Genomic DNA, 14,088 nt, shown 5'->3' with positions numbered 1-14,088 from the left:
ACAGTGGGTTCCTTTAGCTCAGGTACCATGATCACGAATTCCCCAAATAACCTACGTTGAGAAGCAGTGCTCTAAGCACTTGGAACATATAATTCATTTCCCTGTCAACAAATTTAACAATGTTATTCGTTTCTATCTGTGGCAGCATGGTTCCAGTATCAATTGTTTGTGCGAGGCTCAGCCTTCTGTGCAGATGAGCTTCTTTGACATGACTGGTGATGTCTCAGTGGCTACAGAGGACTTCATGTGATTTCTTGTTGCTACAGACCTCATCAGGTGACCTCGAGAGACTATAGACGCCTTAGTGTGAGATCAAGGGACTCCAGACATCTGCAGGAGGCTTCAGGTGACTCCAGCCGTCTCCAAGTGACTTCAGATGGCTTGACGTGGCCCCAGACGTCTTCAGTTAACTTCGAGTGGCTTGAGGGGACTTCAGATGACTCCAGATGTCTTCAAGTGACTTCAGATGACTCCAGATGTCTTCAAGTGACTTCAAATGACTTCAGGTGACTCCAGATGTCTTCATGTGGCTCTAGACGTCTTCAGGTACCTTCGAGTGGCTTCAGGGGACTTCGGATGTCTTCATATGACTTCAGATGACTCCAGATGTCTTCAAGTGACTTCAGATGACTGCAGATGTCTTCAAGTGACTTCAAATGACTTCAGGTGACTCCAGATGTCTTCATGTGGCTTCACGGGACTTTGGATATCTTCATGTTACTTCAGATGACTTCATGTGGTTCTAGACGTCTTCAGGTGACTTCGAGTGACTTCAGGTGAGTCCAGATGTGTTCAAGTGACTTCAGGAGACTTCAGGTGACTACAGACGTGTTCCAGTTTCTTCAGCTGACTTGCTACAGACCTTCGTGTACTTGTACAGCGTTGTTAAATCTCGAAGTTCACTACCGGGAGTTCCTCCTGTTTTTGTTTTTATGGCAGAAAATAGTGAGCTGAACATGGTCTCATGACATCGCGTGCTGTTCCCCTTTTCAAATTTCCTAGCCATATCACGAACGCACTCCGAACCTGCCACAAGTAACTTAGGAGTAGCAACTCACAGTTTAGGCAGCTACAGTTGTCTAAGCTGCAGAACCTGAGCTCTGGAACTTTGTACGTGCATCATTATCCTTGGATTATTGACGTAACAGTTGCCTCTATGCTATAACAGTGGGTTCCTTTAACTCAGGTACCATGATCACGGATTCCTCGAAATAACCTACGTTGAGAAGCACTGCTGTAGGCGCATGAAACATTTAATTCATTTCCCTGTCAACAAATTTAACAATGTTATACGTTTCTATCTGTGGCAGCATGGTTCCAGTATCAAATGTTTGTGCGAGACTCAGCCTTCTGTGCAGATGAGCTTCTTTGACATGACTGGTGATGTCTCAGTGGCTACAGAGGACTTCATGTGATTTCTTGTTGCTGCGGTCCTCATCAGGTGACCTCAAGAGACTATAGACGCCTTCGTGTGAGATCAGCGGACTCCAGACATCTGCAGGAGGCATCAGGTGACTCCAGCCGTCTCCAGGTGACTTCAGATGGCTTGACGTGGCCCCAGACGTCTTCAGTTAACTTGGAGTGGCTTGAGGGGACTTCAGATGACTCCAGATGTCTTCAAGTGACTTCAGATGACTCCAGATGTCTTCGAGTGACTTCAAATGACTTCAGGTGACTCCAGATGTCTTCATGTGGCTCTAGACGTCTTCAGGTAACTTCGAGTGGCTTCAGGGGACTTCGGATGTCTTCACGTGACTTCAGGTGGCTCTAGACGTCTTCGGGTGACTTCGGGTGACTTCAGGTGACTCCAGATGTATTCAAGTGACTTCAGGAGACTTCAGGTGACTACAGACGTGTTCCAGTTTCTTCAGCTCACTTGCTACAGACCTTCGTGTACTTGTACAGCCTTGTTTGTTAAATCTCGAAGTTCACTACCGGGAGTTCCTCCTGTTTTTGTTTTTATGGCAGAAAATAGTGAGCCGAACATGGTCTCATGACATCTCGTGCTGTTCCCCTTTTCAAATTTCCTAGCCATATCTCGAACCCACTCCGAATCTGCCACAAGTAACTTAGGAGTAGCAACTCACAGTCTAGGCAGCTACAGTTGTCTTCGCTGCAGAACTTGAGCTCTGGAACTTTGTACGTGCATCATTATCCTTGGATTATTGACGTAACAGTTGCCTCTATGCTATAACAGTGGGTTCCTTTAACTCAGGTACCATGATCACGGATTCCTCGAAATAACCTACGTTGAGAAGCACTGCTGTAGGCGCATGAAACATTTAATTCATTTCCCTGTCAACAAATTTAACAATGTTATTCGTTTCTATCTGTGGCAGCATGGTTCCAGTATCAAATGTTTGTGCGAGACTCAGCCTTCTGTGCAGATGAGCTTCTTTGACATGACTGGTGATGTCTCAGTGGCTACAGAGGACTTCATGTGATTTCTTGTTGCTGCAGTCCTCATCAGGTGACCTCAAGAGACTATAGACGCCTTCGTGTGAGATCAGCGGACTCCAGACATCTGCAGGAGGCATCAGGTGACTCCAGCCGTCTCCAGGTGACTTCAGATGGCTTGACGTGGCCCCAGACGTCTTCAGTTAACTTGGAGTGGCTTGAGGGGACTTCAGATGACTCCAGATGTCTTCAAGTGACTTCAGATGTCTTCAAGTGACTTCAGATGACTCCAGATGTCTTCGAGTGACTTCAAATGACTTCAGGTGACTCCAGATGTCTTCATGTGGCTCTAGACGTCTTCAGGTAACTTCGAGTGGCTTTAGGGGACTTCGGATGTCTTCATGTGACTTCAGGTGGCTCTAGACGTCTTCAGGTGACTTCGAGTGACTTCAGGTGACTCCAGATGTATTCAAGTGACTTCAGGAGACTTCAGGTGACTACAGACGTGTTCCAGTTTCTTCAGCTCACTTGCTACAGACCTTCGTGTACTTGTACAGCCTTGTTTGTTAAATCTCGAAGTTCACTACCGGGAGTTCCTCCTGTTTTTGTTTTTATGGCAGAAAATAGTGAGCCGAACATGGTCTCATGACATCTCGTGCTGTTCCCCTTTTCAAATTTCCTAGCCATATCTCGAACCCACTCCGAATCTGCCACAAGTAACTTAGGAGTAGCAACTCACAGTCTAGGCAGCTACAGTTGTCTTCGCTGCAGAACTTGAGCTCTGGAACTTTGTACGTGCATCATTATCCTTGGATTATTGACGTAACAGTTGCCTCTATGCTATAACAGTGGGTTCCTTTAACTCAGGTACCATGATCACGGATTCCTCGAAATAACCTACGTTGAGAAGCACTGCTGTAGGCGCATGAAACATTTAATTCATTTCCCTGTCAACAAATTTAACAATGTTATTCGTTTCTATCTGTGGCAGCATGGTTCCAGTATCAAATGTTTGTGCGAGACTCAGCCTTCTGTGCAGATGAGCTTCTTTGACATGACTGGTGATGTCTCAGTGGCTACAGAGGACTTCATGTGATTTCTTGTTGCTGCAGTCCTCATCAGGTGACCTCAAGAGACTATAGACGCCTTCGTGTGAGATCAGCGGACTCCAGACATCTGCAGGAGGCATCAGGTGACTCCAGCCGTCTCCAGGTGACTTCAGATGGCTTGACGTGGCCCCAGACGTCTTCAGTTAACTTGGAGTGGTTTGAGGGGACTTCAGATGACTCCAGATGTCTTCAAGTGACTTCAGATGTCTTCAAGTGACTTCAGATGACTCCAGATGTCTTCGAGTGACTTCAAATGACTTCAGGTGTCTTCATGTGGCTCTAGACGTCTTCAGGTAACTTCGAGTGGCTTCAGGGGACTTCGGATGTCTTCATGTGACTTCAGGTGGCTCTAGACGTCTTCAGGTGACTTCGAGTGACTTCAGGTGACTCCAGATGTCTTCAAGTGACTTCAGGTGACTACAGACGTGTTCCAGTTTCTTCAGCTCACTTGCTACAGACCTTCGTGTACTTGTACAGCCTTGTTTGTTAAATCTCGAAGTTCACTACCGGGAGTTCCTCCTGTTTTTGTTTTTATGGCAGAAAATAGTGAGCCGAACATGGTCTCATGACATCTCGTGCTGTTCCCCTTTTCAAATTTCCTAGCCATAGCTCGAACCCACTCCGAATCTGCCACAAGTAACTTAGGAGTAGCAACTCACAGTCTAGGCAGCTACAGTTGTTTTCGCTGCAGAACTTGAGCTCTGGAACTTTGTACGTGCATCATTATCCTTGGATTATTGACGTAACAGTTGCCTCTATGCTATAACAGTGGGTTCCTTTAACTCACGTACCATGATCACGGATTCCTCGAAATAACCTACGTTGAGAAGCACTGCTGTAGGCGCATGGAACATATAATTCATTTCCCTGTCAACGAATTTAACAATGTTATTCGTTTCTATCTGCGGCAGCATGGTTCCAGTATCAATTGTTTGTGCGAGACTCAGCCTTCTGTGCAGATGAGCTTCTTTGACATGACTGGTGATGTCTCAGTGGCTACAGAGGACTTCATGTGATTTCTTGTTGCTGCAGTCCTCATCAGGTGACCTAAAGAGACTATAGACGCCTTCGTGTGAGATCAGGGGACTCCAGACATCTGCAGGAGGCTTCAGGTGACTCCAGCCGTCTCCAGGTGACTTCAGATGGCTTGACGTGGCCCCAGACGTCTTCAGTCAACTTCGAGTGGCTTGAGGGGACTTCAGATGACTCCACATGTCTTCAAGTGACTTCAGGAGACTTCAGGTGACTACAGACGTGTTCCGGTTTCTTCAGCTGACTTGCTACAGACCTTCGTGTACTTGTACAGCCTTGTTTGTTAAATCTCGAAGTTTACTACCGGAAGTTCGTCCTGTTTTTGTTTTTATGGCAGAAAATAGTGAGCTGAACATGGTCCCATGACATCGCGTGCTGTTCCCCCTTTTCAAATTTCCTAGCCATATCACGAACACACTCCGAATCTGCCACAAGTAACTTAGGAGTTGCAACTCACAGTCTAGGCAGCTACAGTTGTCTTCGCTGCAGAACTTGAGCTCTGGAACTTTGTACGTGCATCATTATCCTTGGATTATTGACGTAACAGTTGCCTCTATGCTATAACAGTGGGTTCCTTGAACTCAGGTACCATGATCATGGATTCCCCCAAATAACCTACGTTGAGAAGCACTGCTGTAGGCGCATGGAACATATAATTAATTTCCCTGTCAACAAATTTAACAATGTTATTCGTTTCTATCTGCGGCAGCATGGTTCCAGTATCAATTGTTTGTGTGAGACTCAGCCTTCTGTGCAGATGAGCTTCTTTGACATGACTGGTGATGTCTCAGTGGCTACAGAGGACTTCATGTGATTTCTTGTTGCTGCAGTCCTCATCAGGTGACCTAAAGAGACTATAGACGCCTTCGTGTGAGATCAGGGGACTCCAGACATCTGCAGGAGGCTTCAGGTGACTCCAGCCGTCTCCAGGTGACTTCAGATGGCTTGACGTGGCCGCGGACGTCTTCAGTCAACTTCGAGTGGCTTGAGGGGACTTCAGATGACTCCAGATGTCTTCAAGTGACTTCAGATGACTCCAGATGTCTTCAAGTGACTTGAAATGACTTCAGGTGACTCCAGATGTCTTCATGTGGCTCTAGACGTCTTCAGGTAACTTCCAGTGGCTTCAGGGGACTTCGGATGTCTTCATGTGACTTCCGATGACTTCATGTGGCTCTAGACGTCTTCAGGTAACTTCGAGTGGCTTCAGGTGACTCCACATGTCTTCAAGTGACTTCAGGAGACTTCAGGTGACTACAGACGTGTTCCGGTTTCTTCAGCTGACTTGCTACAGACCTTCGTGTACTTGTACAGCCTTGTTTGTTAAATCTCGAAGTTTACTACCGGGAGTTCCTCCTGTTTTTGTTTTTATGCAGAAAATAGTGAGCCGAACATGGTCCCATGACATTGCGTGCTGTTCCCCCTTTTCAAATTTCCTAGCCATATCACGAACCCACTCCGAATCTGCCACAAGTAACTTAGGAGTAGCAACTCACAGTCTAGGCAGCTACAGTTGTCTTCGCTGCAGAACTTGAGCTCTGGAACTTTGTACGTGCATCATTATCCTTGGATTATTGACGTAACAGTTGCCTCTATGCTATAACAGTGGGTTCCTTTAACTCAGGTACCATGATCACGGATTCCTCGAAATAACCAACGTTGAGAAGCACTGCTGTAGGCGCATGAAACATTTAATTCATTTCCCTGTCAACAAATTTAACAACGTTATTCGTTTCTATCTGTGGCAGCATGGTTCCAGTATCAAATGTTTGTGCGAGACTCAGCCTTCTGTGCAGATGAGCTTCTTTGACATGACTGGTGATGTCTCAGTGGCTACAGAGGACTTCATGTGATTTCTTGTTGCTGCAGTCCTCATCAGGTGACCTCAAGAGACTATAGACGCCTTCGTGTGAGATCAGCGGACTCCAGACATCTGCAGGAGGCATCAGGTGACTCCAGCCGTCTCCAGGTGACTTCAGATGGCTTGACGTGGCCCCAGACGTCTTCAGTTAACTTGGAGTGGCTTGAGGGGACTTCAGATGACTCCAGATGTCTTCAAGTGACTTCAGATATCTTCAAGTGACTTCAGATGACTCCAGATGTCTTCGAGTGACTTCAAATGACTTCAGGTGACTCCAGATGTCTTCATGTGGCTCTAGACGTCTTCAGGTAACTTCGAGTGGCTTCAGGGGACTTCGGATGTCTTCATGTGACTTCAGGTGGCTCTAGACGTCTTCAGGTGACTTCGAGTGACTTCAGGTGACTCCAGATGTCTTCAAGTGACTTCAGGAGACTTCAGGTGACTACAGACGTGTTCCAGTTTCTTCAGCTCACTTGCTACAGACCTTCGTGTACTTGTACAGCCTTGTTTGTTAAATCTCGAAGTTCACTACCGGGAGTTCCTCCTGTTTTTGTTTTTATGGCAGAAAATAGTGAGCCGAACATGGTCTCATGACATCTCGTGCTGTTCCCCTTTTCAAATTTCCTAGCCATATCTCGAACCCACTCCGAATCTGCCACAAGTAACTTAGGAGTAGCAACTCACAGTCTAGGCAGCTACAGTTGTCTTCGCTGCAGAACTTGAGCTCTGGAACTTTGTACGTGCATCATTATCCTTGGATTATTGACGTAACAGTTGCCTCTATGCTATAACAGTGGGTTCCTTTAACTCAGGTACCATGATCACGGATTCCTCGAAATAACCTACGTTGAGAAGCACTGCTGTAGGCGCATGAAACATTTAATTCATTTCCCTGTCAACAAATTTAACAATGTTATTCGTTTCTATCTGCGGCAGCATGGTTCCAGTATCAATTGTTTGTGCGAGACTCAGCCTTCTGTGCAGATGAGCTTCTTTGACATGACTGGTGATGTCTCAGTGGCTACAGAGGACTTCATGTGATTTCTTGTTGCTGCAGTCCTCATCAGGTGACCTAAAGAGACTATAGACGCCTTCGTGTGAGATCAGGGGACTCCAGACATCTGCAGGAGGCTTCAGGTGACTCCAGCCGTCTCCAGGTGACTTCAGATGGCTTGACGTGGCCCCAGACGTCTTCAGTCAACTTCGAGTGGCTTGAGGGGACTTCAGATGACTCCAGATGTCTTCAAGTGACTTCAAATGACTTCAGGTGACTCCAGATGTCTTCATGTGGCTCTAGACGTCTTCAGGTAACTTCGAGTGGCTTCAGGGGACTTCGGATGTCTTCATGTGACTTCAGATGACTTCATGTGGCTCTAGACGTCTTCAAGTGACTTCAGGAGACTACAGACGTGTTCCAGTTTCTTCAGCTGACTTGCTGCAGACCTTCGCGTACTTGTACAGCCTTGTTTGTTAAATCTCGACGTTCACTACCGGAAGTTCCTCCTGTTTTTGTTTTTATGGCAGAAAATAGTGAGCCGAACATGGTCCCATGACATCGCGTGCTGTTCCCCCTTTTCAAATTTCCTAGCCATATCACGAACCCACTCCGAATCTGCCACAAGTAACTTAGGAGTAGCAACTCACAGTCTAGGCAGCTACAGTTGTCTTCGCTGCAGAACTTGAGCTGTGGAACTTTGTACGTGCATCATTATCCTTGGATTATTGACGTAACAGTTGCCTCTATGCTATAACAGTGGGTTCCTTGAACTCAGGTACCATGATCATGGATTCCCCCAAATAACCTACGTTGAGAAGCACTGCTGTAGGCGCATGGAACATATAATTCATTTCCACGTCAACAAATTTAACAATGTTATTCGTTTCTATCTGCGGCAGCATGGTTCCAGTATCAATTGTTGGTGCGAGACTCAGCCTTCTGTGCAGATGAGCTTCTTTGACATGACTGGTGATGTCTCAGTGGCTACAGAGGACTTCATGTGATTTCTTGTTGCTGCAGTCCTCATCAGGTGACCACAAGAGACTATAGACGCCTTCGTGTGAGATCAGGGGACTCCAGTCATCTGCAGGAGGCATCAGGTGACTCCAGCCGTCTCCAGGTGACTTTAGATGGCTTGACGTGGCCCCAGACGTCTTCAGTTAACTTCGAGTGGCTTGAGGGGACTTCAGATGACTCCAGATGTCTTCAAGTGACTTCAGATGACTCCAGATGTCTTCAAGTGACTTCAAATGACTTCAGGTGACTCCAGATGTCTTCATGTGGCTCTAGACGTCTTCAGGTAACTTCGAGTGGCTTCAGGTGACTCCACATGTCTTCAAGTGACTTCAGGAGACTTCAGGTGACTACAGACGTGTTCCGGTTTCTTCAGCTGACTTGCTACAGACCTTCGTGTACTTGTACAGCCTTGTTTGTTAAATCTCGAAGTTTACTACCGGGAGTTCCTCCTGTTTTTGTTTTTATGCAGAAAATAGTGAGCCGAACATGGTCCCATGACATTGCGTGCTGTTCCCCCTTTTCAAATTTCCTAGCCATATCACGAACCCACTCCGAATCTGCCACAAGTAACTTAGGAGTAGCAACTCACAGTCTAGGCAGCTACAGTTGTCTTCGCTGCAGAACTTGAGCTCTGGAACTTTGTACGTGCATCATTATCCTTGGATTATTGACGTAACAGTTGCCTCTATGCTATAACAGTGGGTTCCTTTAACTCAGGTACCATGATCACGGATTCCTCGAAATAACCTACGTTGAGAAGCACTGCTGTAGGCGCATGGAACATATAATTCATTTCCCTGTCAACGATTTTAACAATGTTATTCGTTTCTATCTGCGGCAGCATGGTTCCAGTATCAATTGTTTGTGCGAGACTGCCTTCTGTGCAGATGAGCTTCTTTGACATGACTGGTGATGTCTCAGTGGCTACAGAGGACTTCATGTGATTTCTTGTTGCTGCAGTCCTCATCAGGTGACCTAAAGAGACTATAGACGCCTTCGTGTGAGATCAGGGGACTCCAGACATCTGCAGGAGGCTTCAGGTGACTCCAGCCGTCTCCAGGTGACTTCAGATGGCTTGACGTGGCCCCAGATGTCTTCAGTTAACTTCGAGTAACTTCAAGTGACTTCAGATTTGTATGGATCCATTGTATGAAGACTGGCATTGGGTTGAGTCAGGGTAGTAGAAACTGGAACATGGTAGAACACCGCCGGTGGCGATTAAAGTAAAGTTGTTCTTGAGGACCAATAATGAAGAATTCGGAAAGAAACCAGGTTTTCAAGCCTTGTTTACCCTTGCTCGATGTAGTGCTGCCTCTGCCGATGTTAGGTAGTACTTACACATTCGAGCAGTTCTTGTGACTCATGAACTTCAACAAGTAGTTGTAGTGACCTGGTCTGAACGTGCATTTTGATAAACTGCACTGTAAGTAATATGATAATTAAGAAGTAATACGGAATATCTTAATTATTACACTAAGTTTATGGGCTTGCAGAATAGCCTCTTCGGATATCATGCGCGAAACGCTATACGGAACGGAGAGAGAGGCGCAGAGAAAACAAGCAAAGAAGAAATAGAGATGGAGCAGGTATGTGCGAGGGTGATTGTGTGAAAATTTTCAATTATTTCTCCTTATCTTATTTTGTTATTTTTCAGGGTGAAAATGTAAGCAAAATCCACAATACATTGCGTAAACAGACAACAAACACCAATCGGTGTTGCTATCAATGAGTCCATAACGGCAGATGACGTAGAAATATCTCACTCGGTACCAGTTAAAAACACAGATTATAAAAGAGAACCCCCACACACACACTTTCGCGATAACTATCGGCCAAAGGCCAAAATCTAAAATCACAGGTTCACGTAGTGAATTACCGCATAGTGAATTACATGGTCCTAATAGACTGACTCCAACGCATACCCCTGAATAAATGTCACAAGCGCTGACGAGGCAGCATTACTCTTGTCAGATGCGATGATACGAGAAGCTTCGTGCCCTCCGCCGGCGCTCCGGCCTTCCAATTCGCTGGACAGACGCCAAACGAATTCAAAAGGTAGTCCATAGACATTTATGCAATTTATTTGCATTTGTTTTGCACGCGACCATTGGAGGAACTTTGCGTCGTCCCTCTCTCCCCGCACACCCCTCTCTCCGATTTGGTCCATGCTCAAAGGTCTCTCTGCACCTGTGATTCAGAGGCAGCCATTCCAATCGCTATCGTTAGCTGCGGGAAGCACAGAGCTACAGATCGCGGAGGAGTACTGTGCTCGCCTAACTGCAACTCTTAATCACATACTGGCAGCTGCAAAAGACATTCCCATCGTACTCGAGTCATCGGATGAACCGTCTGTAGATGTTTTCTTTACGATCAAAGAGCTTGACTCTGCAGTACAACACTCCGGAATGCACACCTCCCTGAGGGCAGATCAGGTCACACATAAAGCCATTCAAAACCTCCTAATCAGTTGACGAAAAACACTCCTCAATATAATCAACCAATCTTGGTGCACGAAAACTGTTCCGAGTCCATGGAAAACCGTGATGTGGGCAAGCTTACGCTTGTCCCATCCTACAGTTGGCAATACAAAACCGGCATGGTAATTCCCATCTTAAAACCAGGAAAGTCGACGCACAAACTCGGCTCGTTTCGCCCAATAGCCCTTACCAGCTACATAGGCAAAATCATGGAGCGCATGATCCACTCACGCTTAAACTGGTATTTTGAAACCAGGGCCTATTTCCCAGAAGTCATGGCAGGATTTCGCCAAGAAAGATCGGCGATAGATAATGTCATAGACCTTGTCTCCAGCGTCCAGCAAGCTCGGACTGAAGAACAGCTAACAGCTGGTGTTTTCCTCGACGTGATGAAGGCGTACGACAGCGTGCTGCACAGCGTCATCGTCGCCACACTCAAAGAGGCTGGAATAGGGGATCGGCCGCTATTATGGATCCAAGATTTCCTCTCTGATCGGTTCCTATTTGTGCGCACTTCAGAGGGAGACACGACCACATATCCCGTTCACCGTGGCGTTCCACAAGGAAGCGTACTCAGTCCACTGCTCTTCAACATCATTAATGCTTCACTCCCCTTACAGTTACGTGAACACATCCACATAATATATGCTGACGACGTCTGCATCTGGACCTCAGCTGCCCGCCGCGATACGATCCAACAACGTCTACAGACCGCTCTAGACACTATTGTATCCTACCTCGCCGACCGCGGGCTCTCGATCTCACCAAGCAAAACGGTAGCCATGACTTTTATGCGCCGTTCTTTTAGCAAGTACCCTCTACATGTTGGGGGCCTACCGCTGAAGTTTGTCCCGCGTTATAAATACTTGGGCATCATCATAGACAGAGGGTTGACATGGTCGAAACACCTGTAGAGGAGGTGGTGTTCCTCTACATGCGTCCTGACCGGCGATGATGGAATGTCCCAGCGGGCAGATGGTCGTGGCCTCACGCTAGAACGGTGCCGGTAGAACTGCCGTGCCAGCGCCGTAGCGCGTGGCAGCAGAGGCACGTCTTCGTCATCACACACGGGCCGCCACACACCTCAAGTCAATTTTGACCAAAACCAACAACTATACCAACGTGCTACGACACGTCGCTGGAGCGTCCTGGGGGTTGACGTGTGCTGACCTACTTCAGCTACACTGGTCCCTTATAATAGGAACCCTAAGGTACAGCTGGCAGGCCCTACATGACCTCAGTAAAAACGGAGTGATGGAACTCCTACGGATCCAAGCACGTAGTCTCTGAGTATGCCTACGAGTTCCTAGGACCACTGAGACATACTCCGTCTTAGCTGAAGCGAAGGAACCGCCGGCGCATGTGCTGCGGGACAGAGAGACACTCCGTACCTACACGCGATTTCTCACCCGGCACCAATCACATTACCTCCAGTCTATCGAGTCGAACTGCTCCTCGTCTACCTTCGGAGCTGCAGTCTCCCGTCTAAAAAGCTGCGTGCCATCGTCCACGGTACACTTCTCATATGCACCACCTATGTGGACCCTTTGTACCCCTACGGGTGTAGCTGAATTTGTCATGTGACGAAGTCAACTTCTCCCTAGTATTTTTAACATCAACACCAACACACCAAAAACACCGATTCCAGAAATATTATAGTACAGTTCAAATCCAGACTGAAAAGGGATGACGTGATTGAAAAAGCGCGTTCAAGGCGAATCAGATGTGCAGATATCAATATCTCAGGCCAACTGCCGATATTTATCAATGAACATCTGTGTCTATCTTTAAAGCGAATACTCGGCGCAGCTGTGTCGCTGAAAAAAGACGGCAAATTCATCAGGCATGGACTAGGAACGCGAAAGTGTATGTAAGAGTGCGCGAGAACGTGACACCCCCTGTCATCTCCCATATTGAAGATCTTAAATCGTTTTGTAGTTAGTATCTTTCTATACATAATCTGTTCTCAGGAGGCACATCGGTGTTCAGAACACTTTTTTAGCTGACAATTTCGCGCTGCATTGCAACAGGTTTAGAAAATGTTTTAGTATATTTCGTTTAGATTGTCGTTCATCATCGAACAAATTCGATGAACTGTATGCATTGTTTGAGACTGACTTCAGTTTGATGTGGTTATGTTGTCCGCAACCTGGTACAATGAAAGTTCTTGTATGTTCATGCTACCGGACTACCAACATTTTTTCTTAAATAGACCAAATAGACGAGGTGGAAGTGTTTCTATCCAGGTACATCGCGGACAAGGCACATGTACAGTTCTCACAGATTTTTCCCTTACAACCGGAAATTATGAAATGTTAACAGTAGTGAAAGATAAATTACTTTTTTGTGTTATGTACCGTCCACCAAATGGGAACATAGGCAATTTTGTAACGTCTGTTGGAAAACATTTTTCCTTTGAGGAAGATAATTACTATAGGATATTTCTTGCCGGTGATTTAAACCTAGACCAAAATGTTACATCTCCATTACACGATAGTTTTGAACAAATGAATCTCTCCTAAAATATTTTAAACACTGTTACGCTAGTAGTACGTAGTCATGGCGAACTCTAGTGGTGGTTAGTTAGCAACCTGGACCCCTGGACCCTGTGCCGTTGACCCCTTAGTCCTTCGCGTATTTTTTCCCGCGCGGCGCGTGTGCGGAGGATTGTCCGCGCGCTTATCGGCGGGGGAGGACTGCGCGGGCGCTTATCGTACACTAGCTTTCAGCCTGGGCCGACTTCAGTCACAAATTTTTTCTGCTACAACAGGTGTGCAGTTTACATGCAAGTATAGACATGCAAAGGTTAGCCATGCATAAGTACAAGTGAAAATATATTTATTTACAAGTGAAATATATTTATGCCAATTCTATTGCCAATTGTAAAGCCGATAGTGCTGGGAATTGCAATGCCAATAGTGGTGCCAATTGTGATGCCAATCAGGTGAAGGAGAAAAACCCAGCCGGAAAACCTTCACGACCTGTAACAGAATAAAAACACCGGACAGTACGTGTAAAGATATACATAATTTATTCGATCTATCCAGTCCTTAGATTCTGAAAGGAAACATAAAATCAACATTCATCACATTGCTTACCAATTGTTCATTTACGGAGCCCCACACCAATGACCCGTAAAGATGACTTATTATAATATGAAACTATGTTCGCATTCAATAATACATCCAGTATTGTGAC

General features: G+C 46.2%; 1 long non-coding RNA gene across 2 annotated transcripts; it reads left to right on the top strand.

Moving 5' to 3' along the window:
• The first annotated feature begins 287 nt into the window (after positions 1 to 287).
• LOC135383267 (uncharacterized) lies at positions 288 to 3,903 on the top strand. 2 transcript variants are annotated; one of them, XR_010419781.1, is made up of 5 exons: positions 288 to 506; positions 727 to 776; positions 1,442 to 1,841; positions 2,461 to 2,890; positions 3,510 to 3,903. It is a non-coding gene; the product is annotated as an uncharacterized LOC135383267 (long non-coding RNA). The 2 variants fall into 2 exon arrangements; XR_010419780.1 differs by lacking the exon at positions 288 to 506 and having other exon boundaries at positions 613 to 776.
• Positions 3,904 to 14,088: the final 10,185 nt, after the last annotated feature.

Source organism: Ornithodoros turicata, chromosome 2, assembly GCF_037126465.1.
Source record: "Ornithodoros turicata isolate Travis chromosome 2, ASM3712646v1, whole genome shotgun sequence".
Classification (NCBI taxonomy): domain Eukaryota; kingdom Metazoa; phylum Arthropoda; class Arachnida; order Ixodida; family Argasidae; genus Ornithodoros; species Ornithodoros turicata.
Note: the sequence above shows the minus strand (reverse complement) of the source record. Positions and strands in the feature narration are given on the sequence as shown.